The sequence below is a fragment of the Dermacentor andersoni genome, chromosome 6 (genome assembly GCF_023375885.2).
Source record: "Dermacentor andersoni chromosome 6, qqDerAnde1_hic_scaffold, whole genome shotgun sequence".
NCBI classification, from domain to species: Eukaryota; Metazoa; Arthropoda; class Arachnida; order Ixodida; family Ixodidae; genus Dermacentor; species Dermacentor andersoni.
The window spans coordinates 140,548,386-140,565,140 of NC_092819.1; the positions used below are offsets into that span (position 1 = coordinate 140,548,386).

General features: G+C 44.4%; 1 pseudogene; it reads right to left on the reverse strand.

Moving 5' to 3' along the window:
* Nucleotides 1-621: 621 nt before the first annotated feature.
* Nucleotides 622-16,755, reverse strand: part of LOC126523373 (uncharacterized) — a 58,846-nt pseudogene continuing 42,712 nt past the window's right edge.

Below are 16,755 nucleotides of genomic sequence, written 5' to 3' on the forward strand. Positions count from 1 at the left end.
GCATGCGAAGGCCTCAACACACGACAATGCTTTTCTCCCGCAAGTGAAATCCCTTGATAGAATGCCGGCTCTATCCGTTGCACTCCAGTATAAATCATATGCAGACGCACTTGCACTTTCCTACATCTAATATGGAAGAGACATGAACATCGTGAGCCAGCAATACGTATTTCGATATCGGCATTACGGAGTGCATTGGAAACGAGAGGCAAAGATTTACAACGTCGAAGCGGCGAATGAAATCAACGCTGACGTGCCATTATTGCTGATGTGCAGATGAACTGTGGAACAAAATATCTTATTGGAGTCGAAATAACGCAAATAATATAGTATTACCATCGATACATTCAACAGAACTCTCACAGTTCGTTTGTTCAGCTATCTTTTTGCTAAAACCACAAATTCTTTCTGAACTATAAGTATGGCGTTTCTTCTGACCCACTTTCCTTGGACGAACGAGTTTGTCATTGTAGTAGGTCTAGGCATCTCCCGTTGAAGTAACACGGTCTGCCCAAGCATACAAAACGCTTCCCAATTTGCTCAATTATGCAGTTTATTGCGTGCGATGTCGGCGTTGTCAAAATAAAGCTTGAAGCCCCTTCATCTTTTGTCAGTGCAGATTCACTTCTTGCGGCCGACTCCGGCAGGACCTCCAACCGCGCCGCCTAGAGCTGCAGCTTCATTGGGAGCCACAATGATCATAGCTGAAAAGGCAGAATGCGTTACAAGGATGAGTTCGTAACTTACGTAACCGTTTTTTGATGCACGCTTCTTTGTCATGAGAAAATTAGGCGTTATTTAAATGCATCAGTTTTATAAAGTGAATATCTGTGTGAAAATGTAAACGAATGAGTTAGTCAATAAATTATCCTAAAATCACATTTCCATGATGCTAGGAGCGTAGGGGAACAAATCAGTAGAAACGCAAGCTTGAGAGGTACACGTCTGCAGTTATAATGGGTACGGCAACAATGTCAATATAAGTAACACTGGCGTCTTATAAAAAAAGTGTGTAGTCAGTATTCACAATTGCACAATTACTAACTAATAACAAGTTATCGGAGAGTATTGAAGTTTCCATTTTATCCCAAAAATAAATACACGACAAAAGTGCATTTAAAACAAACACTATACATTGTGAAAGAAGATTGCAAGGAAAAGTTGTATCAGTGCTAGCACTTTGCAGGCAGCCTGTTTACTAGTGTGCCCATTTTCTTCACAATCTTTTTTTTTTCATATTTCACGAGAGACTATTACGGGATCTGTTGTATCGGACTAGCTGCAAACATTCTCAGCTTTAATGTCATTCATATCGTATATATTGAAATTCTTTCGTAAGTGACCAGGTTACATTCTCTATTATTAGAGCACACACAACGAAGACGAAGGAGTGAAACGTAAGGACATAATGACGGGCTGTAAAAGTCATGAACCAACAACATTTAGCCCAATTCAATATTCTCCTATAGCACGTTCTGATTTAAGGCATGCCGTAGAGGAGAACGGATGAATAAGTAAGACACCATGTGAATCTTTCTCGAGCCTGCAATTTATGGGACACAGGCGTTCCTGGATTCGTCACCATCGAAATGTAGCCACTGCCATCGGGACTCGATCCTGCGACCTAGCGCATACGAGAACAATACAATAGCCACTACATCACCATGGCGAGTTGTTTGGATAACTATATTTCACGAGGACACCCTTGTAAGGACTACAGTCATCACCACGGAAAGCAATAGCAGTGCTAATAATTAAATAATACCAAGGATATTTATAACGGACGTTGACGTAGTACACGGACCTATGGCAACGGCAACAAAGGCGAGAAGGTCCATTCCCAATGCACGGTTCATCTTGTCTGGCGCTGGTAAAAAAAATGGGCACGTTGTTCTCAGAGACAAATAAAACATAAAAACGATAATGCCACAGCGGAAAATACTCTACCCCATTCTCAGGTTTGCCCTTCAGCGTTGTTTCGCTTTTATCAAAGCATCAAGTGAGAATAGAAAGGCAAATGAGATTGGTCTTTGTCCTTGCAACATATTTTAGAGGTAGTGCAGGTAGCTTTCTTTCACTTTTCGAAATAAGATATCAAAATACAATAGGTGCGCGTCCAAGCAACAGCAATGACATTTTAGTAACGAAAAATATTGAATACACTAGCAATTATTCATTTTAGGTTCCAGTTAAAATTCCAGAGTTGAAGTTGAGCTGTTAGGAATTTAAGTTTGTCTACCAGAAATGTTACAAATAAGACAACTTTTGTGCAGCTTTTCTTTAACTAGGATACAGGGTGCACGGACGTTTCTGTGAGCATTTTCCCAAAACGGTAGGTTAATCGCTTCGGCATGGTCGCATCAGAAACGCCAATGCATTTTTTTCATCTACTAAATCTCTCAATTTCCTCGTCATATAAAAGTGTACACTAACGTCCCAATTTATAACACCTAAATTAAGTCAATAGCAGTCTTCTGAACACAAGCATTACAACGACGCATCGTCCGTTTACCATATTCAGCCTCAATCCCAACTACACAGTTAGTTGTCATCCATGTAGCGCAGAAACACACAGTGGGCAAATTGTGAGCATTGTGCTTCACTTGAGGATAGCATCTAGCACGCATAACATCCTTAGCATCTGCCTTATTTCCACCTTCCAGCGCCGTCATGCTACGTGAGAGGCATGTTTGACCTGTTTAACTTTTAAGATAGGGTGAGCCTGGAAGCCACTATAGTGAAACGCAGACTTTTTTCTCGTGTAAAATGCTCTTGTGTTGAATGATGGCTGAAGAAAAAAAAGGAACTGGGTAAACAATAGACGTAACGTCACTCCGCAAGGGATTCCTCTACTCCGAATATGCGCACTTAAGCAAACAATGGGTACGAAGCTTACAATTTGCCCATATACATGGCGGCATAATCTATATCTTAAGCTAGAAGCCTACAGAGCCGCTTACTCACCTGTACTTGTACGACAAGCCTTCAACGATGCTGGCAGAAGTGGTTAGTTTAATGAAAGGTCACCTCACTGTGCCTTAAATACCAGAAAGAATTGTCCAGGTATCTCCATTAGAGTAAATCTGACAAGCAAAAGACAGCGTAATTAAAAGCGAAACCCAACACTCATGATAGGTTTCACTCAAAGCTTCATCTTATTTTCATAGAGAGCTTTTCAGATGCAGCTAATGTTGTAAAAGGTAATTGCAAGAAAATAAGGAACGCTTTCTGTATTGATCCAATGATGACCTTTTCACTCTCCCTTTCATTCTATCCCTCTCTCACTTCAGTAATTGAAAACAAGCAGAGTAGTGAGAAAATTGATTTTGCTACATCACCTAACCTCCGCACGAAACACTAGCACATGTACAAAATGTCCGTGTAAGCACTTTTAGAAAAAAAAATAATTGGCTTTGAAGAATGCGCCGGTTTTAACGAAGCGCATTGAACTGTCCGGATTACGCCTTCTCATTTCAAAGAAGAATGTTATTTGAAGAAATGCGCGAATTTAATCAGTCATCTATTTCAGGAAACTGCATAAACCTGGTGCATAAACCTGGCAGACTTCAAAAAGGGAGCTAGATACCTTTCGTGGACACGTATTCCATCAAGACACTTAAAATCTGGAGACAAAAGACAATAAAGGAGAATATATTTCTATAAGAATAATAATCTTTAGAAAGTTAAGCTGTTCTTAGCGTATCCATCTATCTAAACTCTTCATCACGACTATCTATCTATCTATCTATCTATCTATCTATCTATCTATCTATCTATCTATCTATCTATCTATCTATCTATCTATCTATCTATCTGTCTATCTATCTATCTATCTATCTATCTATCTATCTATCTATCTATCCATCTCGCTGATTACTCTGACCTACTGGACCAAGTAGCGTACCTACGCGTACTTGGACCACTACGTATTAGCTCCTTGGTAGTGATTAGTTGTGGTCGTTGCATTGTAATTATTCCAGATTCCGCATATCCTGCTCTCGTCATGCCGTCATCACGGTTTCCGCCACGACCAAGTGACCCAAGGTGCTTGATAGTTTTAGCCAATTGACATAGGCGTGTACTAGCGATCCCGAGATCTTCATTGGATCGCTATCTTTTCAGCTTTGTAATGCGACACTTAGCATGCCGTCGTCGCCACCTTATAACCATCTGGCAGTCGTCATGCATTCGAGGTGACGCTGTTATAGTGATGTCTTCGTTGCGTTCAATCATCCTCATTCCAATTTTCTGATCCGACTCTCGTCATTTTGTCGTCGTCACGCCTTCTACTGAGCCCCAGTGGTCCACGTTGCATGTTAGTTTGAGCCGCCAGGATTGTTTTTGGAATCATGATGGTGTCGTACCCGACGTATCGCCATCGTCCCTGGCTTTGTCGCAGACTAAATTCAGGTCGTCGTCCTGACACTGTCGTTTTGTCTTTGTTAGCACTTCAGCTACGTCAACCCATTGCCAACATGCCTTCATCGTCACACGGCTTTAGTCAGACTTTCTTCTTCATTGTTTTGTAATTTGCATCGTAATGCAATAACCATAATATCGTTGTGTTGCCGTCATTGTCAGAGAGTCAATATCAGGCCTGTATCGACGGACCGTCGTCGTACTGCGTTTATATTCAAGTCACCATTGTTAATCCAGCTTCATGATCGTCACTACGGTCGTCACGATCGTCACCATACAGCTTTCCTGATAGCGTTATCGTCAGACCATTGCGATCATGCATTTCTCAGCATCCCACTGTCTTCACGCAGTTATGCCATTGTCGTAAATGCATCGTCATCCTAGAATAGTTGTCATCCATTCGTTCTTATACAGACGTCGGGATGCCTTCAAGTTCGCTACATCGCCATCGTTGTAACTTCAAGATCTGACCCACCATGCCGGTGTCCTCATGCCCTTGTCATAACAGCTGTCATTTCAACATCGTCATCAATTAATTATCACTATCCCCTTGTTATCATGGTAGCATCACCGTACCATCTTTGGCAATCCCTTGACGTCATTCAAGCGGGATTATGGAACGGGTGTCATGCCATCATCATGATTGCGTCGTCGTCACATAAACGCTTCGACGCATCTTTTCTGTCGTGTGGGCTTGAGCTGCCGGCATTGTCATTTCAACTTATTCTTCAGGTCATCGTGATAACATCGTTGCCACGCCATCGTAGTCATCTCATAGCCCTACTGACGACGTCATGTCATTGTCGTTTATACTCTTTTGATCATGCCGTCGTGGTCTCTTCGGCTTGTGCATCTGGTAGTCGTCATACCTTCGTCGTAGTGGCGTCATCGTTATCTCATACTTCTCATATCGCCGTCACCACGTTGTGGATTCTATACCGTCACCGTAATTTAGGAATCAGCGTCTTAAGGATGTGATGCCGCGGTCGTCATACGCATTTGTAATTCAACGTTTGTAAGTCCCTAATTGTTCTTTCATTGTTGCTGGGTCGGTATCATGAAGTAGTCGTAATACCTCAATGACCATGAAGTGGCAGGATATCGGACTACGTGGCATATAGTCTACGTGAAACAGAAAGTCACTACTGGTGGTAAATAAATATTACTTCAGGAATATGGTGTGTCATTGCATTGCTCTATAAATATTAGCACTGCCATTGATAGCCATCGTTTAGTGAGTTCTGCTGTAATCCTTTTTCATTCTACTGTTTCAATTCGGCGTCTATCATAAACTCTAAATCTTGGTAACGGGGGTATTCACGGTTGTATATCATGATTCTGCGCTGCTGATGTTTACGGCATAATTGACCATGCTTCCGACCATATCCGATAAGACGGGTCTGCGTAGTTTGTCGAAGCACTGAAGAAAATACCGCATGAAAAGTAATGGCTTTAGCTTTAGGTGTACCTCAGAGACTTTTTACGGCAGTTATACCTAAGATACTGCGTATGTTGAAGAAATGCCGAACGTCTATAACTGCTTCTTTAGTATAGAATTGCTCTCGGTAAATAGCTGTATCACAAGCAGAATCGACGGGAATAGACACAGCCGTGTCAGCCCAAACACGAGTGGCTAAAGGTCCGCTCGGCAGGCGTCCGGGAACTATCGGGTCGGGCGGCTGGCGGTCCGCCATGTTGGCCGTGTTTGCGGTCCCGCCTGAGAGTCGCCGCCGCAACCACACAGTGCTACAGCTCGCGCGGATGCTAGCCGCGGTGACGGCCCTTGCCGTGAGCAGGAGCCAGCGGAGCTCGCCGCACACGGGCCAGTGAAGATCCGCGGGCCCAGAGTGGCCGGCGTTTCTTCCTTCGCTGGTGCCTGGGCGCGGCAGCTTCGCCTGCGAACACAGCCGCGGTCGTTCATCCTACCGTGAAATCTGGCCGTAGGACTACCGGCGGGTGATTCGCCGGGAGAGTGACAACGGACGCTTGAAGTCGCTGAACTCTAGTGGGTAGCGACATACACCGGCAAAAGGTGCCGAGAGGGAGAGGGGCTATATTAATCCACGTACAACCAAACTAGGAAGGCCCACAAAGCTTCAACAAAGACACTACCTCACCAGAACAGGAATTGGCCTCTCTAGTAAAGTATTCAGCCACTACCTGCCTCATGATTCCTACAATCAACCTATGACCCTCATTCCACAGCAGCGGCGGAGCACCTGTAACGCAACAGAGGGTGCTCAGAATCTCGGAATCACTCACTGAGCAATGAAGGACCAGTCAATTCGATCAATCGATGACCCTCAGTCCCCAGCAGCTGCTGAGTGCCTGAGCAATGCGGTGGTCTGACCTCTAACGCAAAAGAGCGGACTAAGAATCTCTGGAACCCGACAGGCCGCCAGTGGACACTGACCCTGTCAACCTGTACCGCCCTAGCTCAGTCGAGTGAGGCTAGCTTAGCTGGACTCCTCTATGAACTATATATCAGACATTGTTTGCGATATAATGGGCCTTACTGAGATTAGAATAACTGGGGAGGCTTATACAGTGCTGACCGGCCAAGTACTTTGCTATAGAGAGATAAGAAACCATATGGGGTAGGATTCCTAGTCCATAAGGACATAGCGGGCAACACGGACGAATTCTACAGCATTTGTGAGATGGTCGCAGTAGTCGTAATTAAACTGAATAATAGGTGTAGGTTAAATCTAGCACAGGCCTATGCTCCAACACCCACCCACAATGATGATAAAGTAGATAAGTTAGAATAATCTGTTGAATTAGCGAGGAGAAAATTGCAAACTCAGTATACTGTAGTAATTGGCGATTACAATGCAAAAGATGGGAAAAAGCAGGCAGGTGAACAAACAGTTGGCAACTATGGCGTCGATTCTAGGAAGGCTAGAGGAGAAACGCTGATAGAATTCGCAGAATGGAATACGCTACGAAAAATGAAAACTTTCTTCCGGAAGCGTAGCAACAGAAATTTCACCTGGAAAGCCCTTATGGTGAAACAAGAAATGTACTTGATTTCATATTTTCTGCCGATGCCAGCATACTGCAAGATGTAGAATTGTTGGGTAAGATAAAGTGCAGTGATCATAGGTTAGTGAGGTCTAGGATTCAACTCCATTTGTAGAGAGAAAGAGTAAAATTGGTAGGAAGAAACAGGCCAACCTAGCTGCAGTAAGGGCAAAGGAGACAAATTCTGATTGGTACTCTCAAACAAATATCCAGCATTTCAACAGATATAATAAAGACAAAGTAGATGTACTATACGAAACGGTAGCTAGGCTGGCTTCAGAAGCAGCAATTAAAGGGGGGGGGGGGGTAAAGAACCAAGGCAACCAGCAGGCAAGCTCTCCCAAGCAACGAAGCACCTAATAAAAAAACCACAACGAATGAGTGTTGCACTCAAGACATCAGATAGAGTTCGCAGAGTTTTCAAAACTTATCAAGAAGGAGAAAATAATGAGATATTCGAAATATAAAGCAAGGAAGACTGTACAAAAGGCAAAAAACATGAATGCAGCATGACATCAGAGAGAACAAAACTTGGTTTAGGACAAGCCTAGAAGTATGCACTGAAACGTAGCAGGGTAATATCGCCAGCCATTTCGGAGATGCAGTAAAAGCAGCGTAAGAATTCTCTACGGACCGGTGCCATACTCTGAGCAGCCCCGATACTTCCATTGGAAGTAGTAATGAGCAGGCTGCAGAGTCCGTTTTTATAACTACCGATGAAGTTAGAAGGGCTTTGCCAGATATGAAACGAGCAAAAGCGGAAGAGGAAGTTGGAGAAACAGTCATTTTAATCAAAGATGAAAGCGACATCACGCTCGAAATGTCTCATGACTTCAAACGTCCTGGAGAACCGGAGAAATACCAATATTATACTAATCCAAAAAAGCAGGATGCTAAAGAATAGAAAAGCAAATGTCGGCCCATCAGCTTACTTCTAGTATTGTACAAAATATTCACCAAGATAATTTCCAATAGAATAAGTGCAACACGAATTCAGTCAACCAAGGGAACATGCTGGCTTAAGGAAGGGATAGTGTACAATGGATCGCATCCATGTCATCAATCACGTACTCCAGAAATCTGCAGAGTGCAATCCACCTCTGTATATGGTTTTCATAGATTATGAACGCGAATTTGATTCAGTAGAGATACCAGGACTCATAGGGGCATTACGTAATCGCGGTGTACATGCCCCTTACTTAAATATCTTGCAAAACATCTATAGTAATTCCACAACTACACAAGAGTACGAAGATACCTATAAAAAGTGGTCAGACGAGGAAACACAATCTGTCTAATGCTATTTACTGCATGCTTGGATGAAGTATTCAAGCTATTAAACTGGGAAGCTTTAGGAGTAAGGATCGACGGCGAATATCTCAGCCACCTTCGGTTTGCAGATGACATTGTTCTGTTCAGCAACACTGGAGACGACTTACAACCAATGATTCAGAACCTTAAAAGTGAGAGTCTAAGAGGGGGGTTAAGAATAATATGCAGAAGACATGGATAATGATGAATAGCCGGGCAAGAGAACAAACGTTCTGGATTGCCAGTCAGTCTCTAGAGTCTGCGAAGGAGTACGTTTAGCTAGATCAAATACGCACGGGGAAACCTGACAGTGAGAAGGACATTCACAGAATAAAAAAATGGCTGTGGCTTAGCTAAGGTTAAGCCCAGGATGCGAAGCATACTAGCCTTTATTTTAGTTGTTGAACCACTGTTTAGCCTGGTGAACTGCTGTTGCTTGGCTATATTTGGTTCGGCTAGACGAAGAAACAACTCATGCGTTACTCTGCTTCGCCTTCAAGAGTGGAACGCGACAGCGTTCCCGTCGACCCGCCAAGGGGTGTAAGACAATGGGCTACGGCGCAGCGACTACGGGCCCCGCACTGGACGCGGTGAGCGTCGAGCAACGCAGCGTTCGGCGCGGCAACGAAATGTGCGCCTGAGCAAGCGACGCACGCCTGAGCCTTAGAAACAGCTCGTTTCTAAGGCAACACCGCATTCACTAGAGGCGCTTTTGTACCGCTTTGAAGCATCGTACTCGTGGCTCAGTGGCAGCGTCTCCGTCTCACACTCCGGAGACCCTGGTTCGATTCCCACCCAGCCCATCTTGCAAGAGTTGAGCCAAAGCCACCTAGAAAATCAGACTCTGTAGCACGCCGCAACTTTCGCTTCTCATTCCAACGAGCAGCTCTGTCTCCAGGAGGCATCTCACCTCGTGAGTGTCTAGCAGAGGCAAGCGCAGCTGCTTATATACCACCGCGACGCCGCGAGCGACGGCGCGAGTTGGAGCCCCGTTTCTCCTCTGTCGTGACGTCACGGTGTCACGTGGTACTGAAGGCGACACCGCCGCGCCTGAGGAGCTGGGTTGAGCTCTCGTAATATGCTTTGCATAAAATTGGTTGGAACGCATGCAGCACACATTATCAGCTACTAACTGTAAGCTTACCAGTATCATTGAAAATGAAGGTGTACAATCAGTGCATTTTACCTGGGCTGATATAAGGGGCGGACCATTGAAGACTCACAAAGAACTTTCAGTACAAATTAAGGACCGCACGAAGAGCGATGGAACGAAGGCTTCTAGGCATAACGTTAAGGAGCAGAAAGAGAGCGGTTTGAATGAAAGATAAAACGGGTACAGCCGATATTTCAATTTACATTAAGAGAAAAAATGGAGCTCGTTTTGTCATGTAACGCGCAGGTAAGATAACCGGTGGACCATTAGGGCTACAGAATGGCTGCCAAGAAAAGGGAAGCGCAGTCATGGACGGCAGAAGAATAGATGGGCTGATCAACCCGCCGGCGCTAGTTGGAATCGGCTGCCGCAGGACAGGGGCAATTGTAAATCGTATGGAGTGTGCCTGGTCCTGCAGTGTGCATAACATATTCTGATGATAGTGATGATGATGAGTTTTGAAGGAAATATGTTGGACATTCAAGTACGGTAGCAAAGTTTGCTGATCTGTAAGCTCCATCGCAGTTAGCGTCAGAGCTGGCGCTTCGTGTGGCTCACCCACCCGCGACAGCACGGAAGCTCGATGCTGATTAGCAAAGAGTGCAGATAACCAGTGGTTGATGCATCGTGAAAAACAATGCGCTCACGAACACCTACGCAGCGTGTTTGAGGGCGCTGCTTTTTGAAGTTGGTGGACGGTCAGTCACGTGATACTTTCCATTTCTCGTTATCTTTCTTTATAAATCAGAAAAAATGAATGGTTATGAAGCCCTGGCTAAAGACGTGACTTTCAGTTTCTTTTAATTTTCTGCAAATCCTTCGTTGAATGCACGCCTTTTAAATAGTAACTCTAAGCAGCTAGTCTCAAGGAAATAATAAATGGTATCTCGTGAACGAAAAATATACTGCCGGTGGTTCTATTTGTCAGTGAACAATATGTACTTGCTTATGTTCGCACTACAGGACCCATATTTTTTTAAAGGAAAGAAAACACAATGCACGGTAGCTGAGGCACCCTGTATTGAGCGTGGTTAGCATGTGTCATTTGACGAAATTCCTCTTTGATTTAGACGCAGCTGCTGTACCTCTACATGCAAAGTTCAAATTGAGGAATAATAATCACTGGGAAATATACGAAACCCTTTTTATGTTGTTTTCATATGTAAGTTTAACAACACAGCATGATTTTTCTACTGCAACATAAGTACGAGTTCGTTGGTCACGGATTTGGAAGCATAGTTCGTGTACAGTGATTGGATGTATTTTTTTAGTGTTTTGTGCCTGAAGCGATGCATTCCTAAGTGAAATTCTCTAATTACTCTTGACGTTCGGAATAGACTGCGCTATAGCAGTGACGTTCATCCACGTGCGCATCTAGCCATTAATGCATCCTGCCCTGCTGAATGTAATGGCAGGATAGAGACTCGGCTTGGTCCCCTTAACACGCGAGTCAGCGAGTGAATAGCCTGAGAATCATTCAGACCAATGGCAGCACAAGCTCTTCTTTTATTCGTACTTGTTGTATTCGTAAACAGCTTATTTAGAAAAAGAGCTGTTATAGCAGATAAGAAGCGAATTTATCCTATTTGAACAAAATCGGGAGCGTACGGCTTCGTTTATCTGTGTATTTAAGCAGGCACCTATCTTCTTGCCATGAAACGCACAACTCGCAATCAGCTACATTTACATTTCCAGACTTCCAGATACTCGAAGAGCTAACCAAAACAGTTATTGATCCTCATCTTCATTGTAGACTCAAATCGGCACCTGCCCATGCCTATCACGATGAAGTTTTGCTGAACTTATGTAGCGTGATTACGGCACCAATTCAATTTCGGTATGTATTAAGCAAAAGCAGAGAAACTCTATTCTACATAGAGGCTCTGAGCGCAGCTTTCTCCAAAGGCACGTCCAGCATGCCGGGCAATCGGTTTCCAGCGTCATAATACGAAGTACCGTCCTTAAGATATTAAAAATGAAAGCTATCATAGAGAGCATATATAAGGTAGAGGGGATCCCTGGATTAAGAATGACATTCAGCAAATAGAAAGACTGTACAATTCATGTATAAAATTTCCGGGTCAGGAAAGGATGGATATCAGATGAAGACGGATAATGCGGCCAAGGAAGGGAAGAAGAGAAAGATAGAAGACAGCGGTCAAATATGGCGAGTAAGTTATCGTAATAAATGGTGGAAGGCTTCCAGGTTTCCGAGTCTTCTACGTTTTCGGCGCAGTCGGCTGCGAAGTTGGACGCGTGGTTGACGTTCGGCGTGACACAGCGAGGAATCGAGCCTGTCATATCATGCCACGAGCTCGATGGGGAGGACTTCGCTTGAGCAAAAGACGAGATGACCTCCCCGACTCTGCTTAACGTCCTCATTACCAGGGCCAATGATAAAGTGGAACATGTCATCACACAAGGTGCCGCAACAATCAGCGTCGAATTGAGTGAAGTGGTCCTTTGTAGAAGCCATGGTCTTCTGGCAATGAAGCCATAAGTGCATCTCCTTTCATTCTCTCAGATGCATTCGCCAAGCTCGTCAAAGTACAATTGGAACCCACATTAGTAGAAAGCGCTTTTAGCAGCTCTTTCAAATTACAGGAGGGTGGAGTTAATAGTGGAACCTGAGCCATTCGACGGTGATTTGACTAGCGCCACTACATGGCTCGACTACTATGAGTACGCTTGCGAACCATATCCAGCTTTTCTAGAGACGAACCAACCAGCGCCTCAAAGGGTCGCAGCACGAAGCTAGCGCGTTTTCAATGGAGCGACCGCGTTTTTCGTGGATGATTAAAGTTACATGTCGATTATTGACAAAGACAGGCAACGGGCATGTTCTAGAAGACAATCCACGTGAGACAAATCCAGTGATCGCGTTGTGGAAAGCTAGAATTTCGTTCCCAGAGCTCTTTGAGATTCAGAATTGAAAGACTTTCGAAACGAAAAAAACTTGTACTCGGTTTTCGAGGCAAAAACGGTAGCTGTGACACAACTACGGCTACTATTGTAACAGCCGCTACCGTGTGTGTAGTCTGGCGACTCGGCTTTCGACTGATGGCTATCTCGGCCCTCTATACATGGCGTAGCAGAGTTCCCAAAAGCAATTTTTGAATCACAGTCGTGCAAATTCACATGGTATCTGTAGAAACCCGAGCATATGACAGCAGAAGCATTGGAAACCGTGTGTGTGTGTCTGAAAACATTTATTGGAATGAGGTCCGGAGGCTCGACTTCTTAAGTCAAGGCGGGCCGCTCCCACGTTGGCACTGTCAGGCCAAGCCTTTCAGCGACATCATGGGCCCTCTGGACGGCCCTTAGTTGGTCCTGAAACAATGGGCTTTCAATCATTTTCTCCCACTGTGTCTATTCTTCAACGAGGTTGGGGTGAATCGCGAGGCACCCCGCCAGCATATGTCTGATTCCAATGATGCCACTACAATCGTTGCAGTCCATCTTAATCTCCCTCTCTGGATATATTTTATTAATGGTGTACGGTGTGGGATATGTACTTGTTTTCAATAAGCGCAGTGAGACTGCCTGAGCCCTGTTCAGTTTTGAATGTGGCAATGGGAATTGCCTGCGTCCTAAATAGTAGTGTTTGGTAATGTCATTGTATGTTATTAAATGATCTCTAGTTTCCCTGCCTTGGTGGTGAACGGCTCCGTGGTGACTGTCACGGTTAGCAAGTCCTCGTGCCAAGTCATGAGCAACCTCATTGAGGTTTATCCGAGTCTCGTCCACTTTTCCCCTATGCCCAGGAAACCATCGAATTTCAGTTCTCATAATCCCAATGCTTTCAAAATGTTTAGCTGCAACACCAGCTACGTAGCCTTTATCAAAACACTTTATAGCGGATTTCGAATCACTGTAAATGCAGGCCCACTTATTACTCCTGATGGCTAGAGCAATTGAAACCGTGGCCCAGTGATTTATTCGCTCGCACCTATCGTTGCACGTCGTGCTACCAGCGTTTCGGCACCGTTCAGAGTGATATCTTCTTAACGCCACGTAGTACTCGGTTCTACAGTCCCCCACAAAGTCATCAAAACAGAAAACTGAAGGCATGTTTTCAGTTTTGCTTTTAGGAGTGTTCTGCAAAATCGTATTTTCTTTTTTTACTTCCGGAAAGTTAGCAATAGGCTGCTCTTCTTTTTTTAATTCGTCGCTTCTGTTATCAGGTTTTGTTCCTCAGATAACCGAACAAGTATGCGCTTGTCCTTGTGTTACATTAAAAAAACAAAAGAAAAAAAAAAACTATTGAGCCTTGTAGCATGGACATACTGAGTAACTCTGGACATTGAACCTGCACCACTTTTTGGAACTCACCGGCAATGCACATGTGTAACTGAATGGGCAAAATTTTAGAAAACTTTCAACTGACTGCGCCTAGAAGGTAGTACTTCTAGCAATATATGCATTTTGGCACTTAGAACATTGGTGGTGCGTTAAATGAGTGTTTTGATCAGGGATGGTGGTTATGCCGCACTACAGGAGCAAATGGTTTTGCGCCCTTTCGGTAGAGGGCACAGTGACTTAAAGAAACGCCGTGTTTAAACCGTAAGGCAATTTATTACAGTGAGTGTCATTCAGCCCGTTTACATGCGCGTGTTATTGAGAGGCATCAGGAAAGAAGAGCGAGTGTATATTCGAGTGCACGCCTTCAGAGTGCGTAGAGAGCGAGTGTGTATGCATGTGCAGGCTGTCAGCGTGCATGTGTGTATACCTGTATTTCAGTGTGTGCGCGTGTTTGTGTCTCCGTATTTGAATGTGCGTGCGCGTGTGTACGTGTATGCACGTGCACGCGTACGCGCGTTTGTGTGCGAGTTCACTTCCGTGTGCGTGCGAGCATACATTTTTGTGTGTCTGTGCATGTGTGGGCGCGTATAAAGCTGGGGCGCTATAACGTAAAAATATCCCAAACATTTCTATTCCAATTCTGCAATCAGCCTTCCGCGATTGGTCAAAAACTTTTTGGGGCCACCCCCACTTCAACTGTACGTCACGCGACGTCACGAAAACCGCGATAGCTCCCCATCTGACATGACGTGTGCACACTGATTATGCATGATTTGACCGAAGAAAAGAAAAATAGTTATTTCTTATTCGACGCCTTTTCGGCACTAGCCCTCGGCTATTGGTCAAAAGTTTTCGGGCAGTACCCACTTCACCTGCCTGTCCCGAGACGTCACAAAACTACAAAAACTCACTGCATCAGAGTGACGTGTACGCGTCAAAGATTCATTAATATGCCGAACAAAACTGAATTTTCTTCTGAATAACCGCTCGCTGCCCCGTTCCGAAAGGAATAAAAGATGGCTGCTGCCGATCGCTGATGCACTAGCTACTCGCACCTGTCGGAGAGCATGGGTTTATTTGCGTTTAATGAAACATTTCGCATAGCCGTGTAACGTTTTCGAGCACTTTCGGAACTTTTAGGACCGCGTTCTGCCAACTATTCTTTGGTGAGGATTCGTTTTAGTGTCATTCTTAAGCTTCCGTAGCATGCCGCCGCGATTGTCGACCAGCCACCGCCAGCTAAGTAAGGGAAAGTGGACCAATCGCCGACGCCGGCACCACCCTCTTCATCCAGTTATCGATATTCAGTTCAGTGGCTCGACCCCATCGAATACCTCTCCACTTCAGCGTGCTCCTCGCCTCTTGTCAGCCAATTAGATAAGACAACCCGCTCAGTGTAGGCAATGTTATTCGTTTTTACAGCAAACAAAAGTAACCTCCTATGAACGAGGAGAGCGTTTGATTGGTCTGCTTAGACAACCCTACGGGTGACCACCCGATGCTTGCGTCAGCGGTTACGCAAATTTGACGTCAGAAAATTGGAATAGAAACATATTCGAATAGTTTTACGTTATAGGGCCCCTGTATGCGGGTGAACGTGTGTCGTATCTCTGCGTGTGTGTGAGTGTGCGTGTGCGCTTTCATGCCAGCGTGCGTGCGTGCGTGTGTGTGTGTGTGTGTGTGTGTGTGTGTGTGTGTGTGTGTGTGTGTGTGTGTGTGTGTGTGTGTGTGTGTGTGTGTGTGTGTGTGTGTGTGTGTGTGTGTGTGTGTGTGTGTGTGTGTGTGTGCGTGTGTGAACAAGCGAAAAACGGGCATTTTTCCGCTTACACCTACTCTCAGAGATGAATGGGCAATCCAGGTTTTTAAACTGATATTTAAAACTACGAGACAGTAAAGAATGACACTGCATTTATAGTATTATATTTTTCTGCAGGCCAAACCAACGCAAAAAATACCAAAAAAAACAAGAACGGCTGAGCCTTTATTGTCGCCGCCCCAGATTTCGTTACAGTGGAACCGTCACCATAGGCACCACTATGTAAGCACTTACCGAGCTATTCACTTTCGTCATCTTCCCTTGATAAATAATATAACTAAATAATTGACAAAGTAAACGTTCGTTTACTTTGTCAATTACATTTTCCAGTAGCGTACACCTGAAAAAAATTGTTCGCATAGCTGTTAAAGACGCATCTTTAATCAAAATTGCTTCGCTCGGCTAGATAACTTCGAGAACATGCTCGAAACTATTCATTTTCTTTAGCCACCTAAGATAAATTATTCAAAATTCAGTTAACGTACCTTTGTTAATTACGCACACAAAATGTCAACTTACTGCGCATGTAGAGGTTACCAATCTTAACACTCGAATGACAATATGATATCAGCAGTATTTGTATTAGTTTATTGGTTTCATTTGCTGCATTGAAATGTAGCCGGCATATTTATGATGCAGCAGGCTTCGTATAAAGCAAGTGTGAAAGCTCGGACAGGTTATCTTGGCGTCAAGCAAGTTCATGAGCATAAACGCATGTGCCCACCCGTGC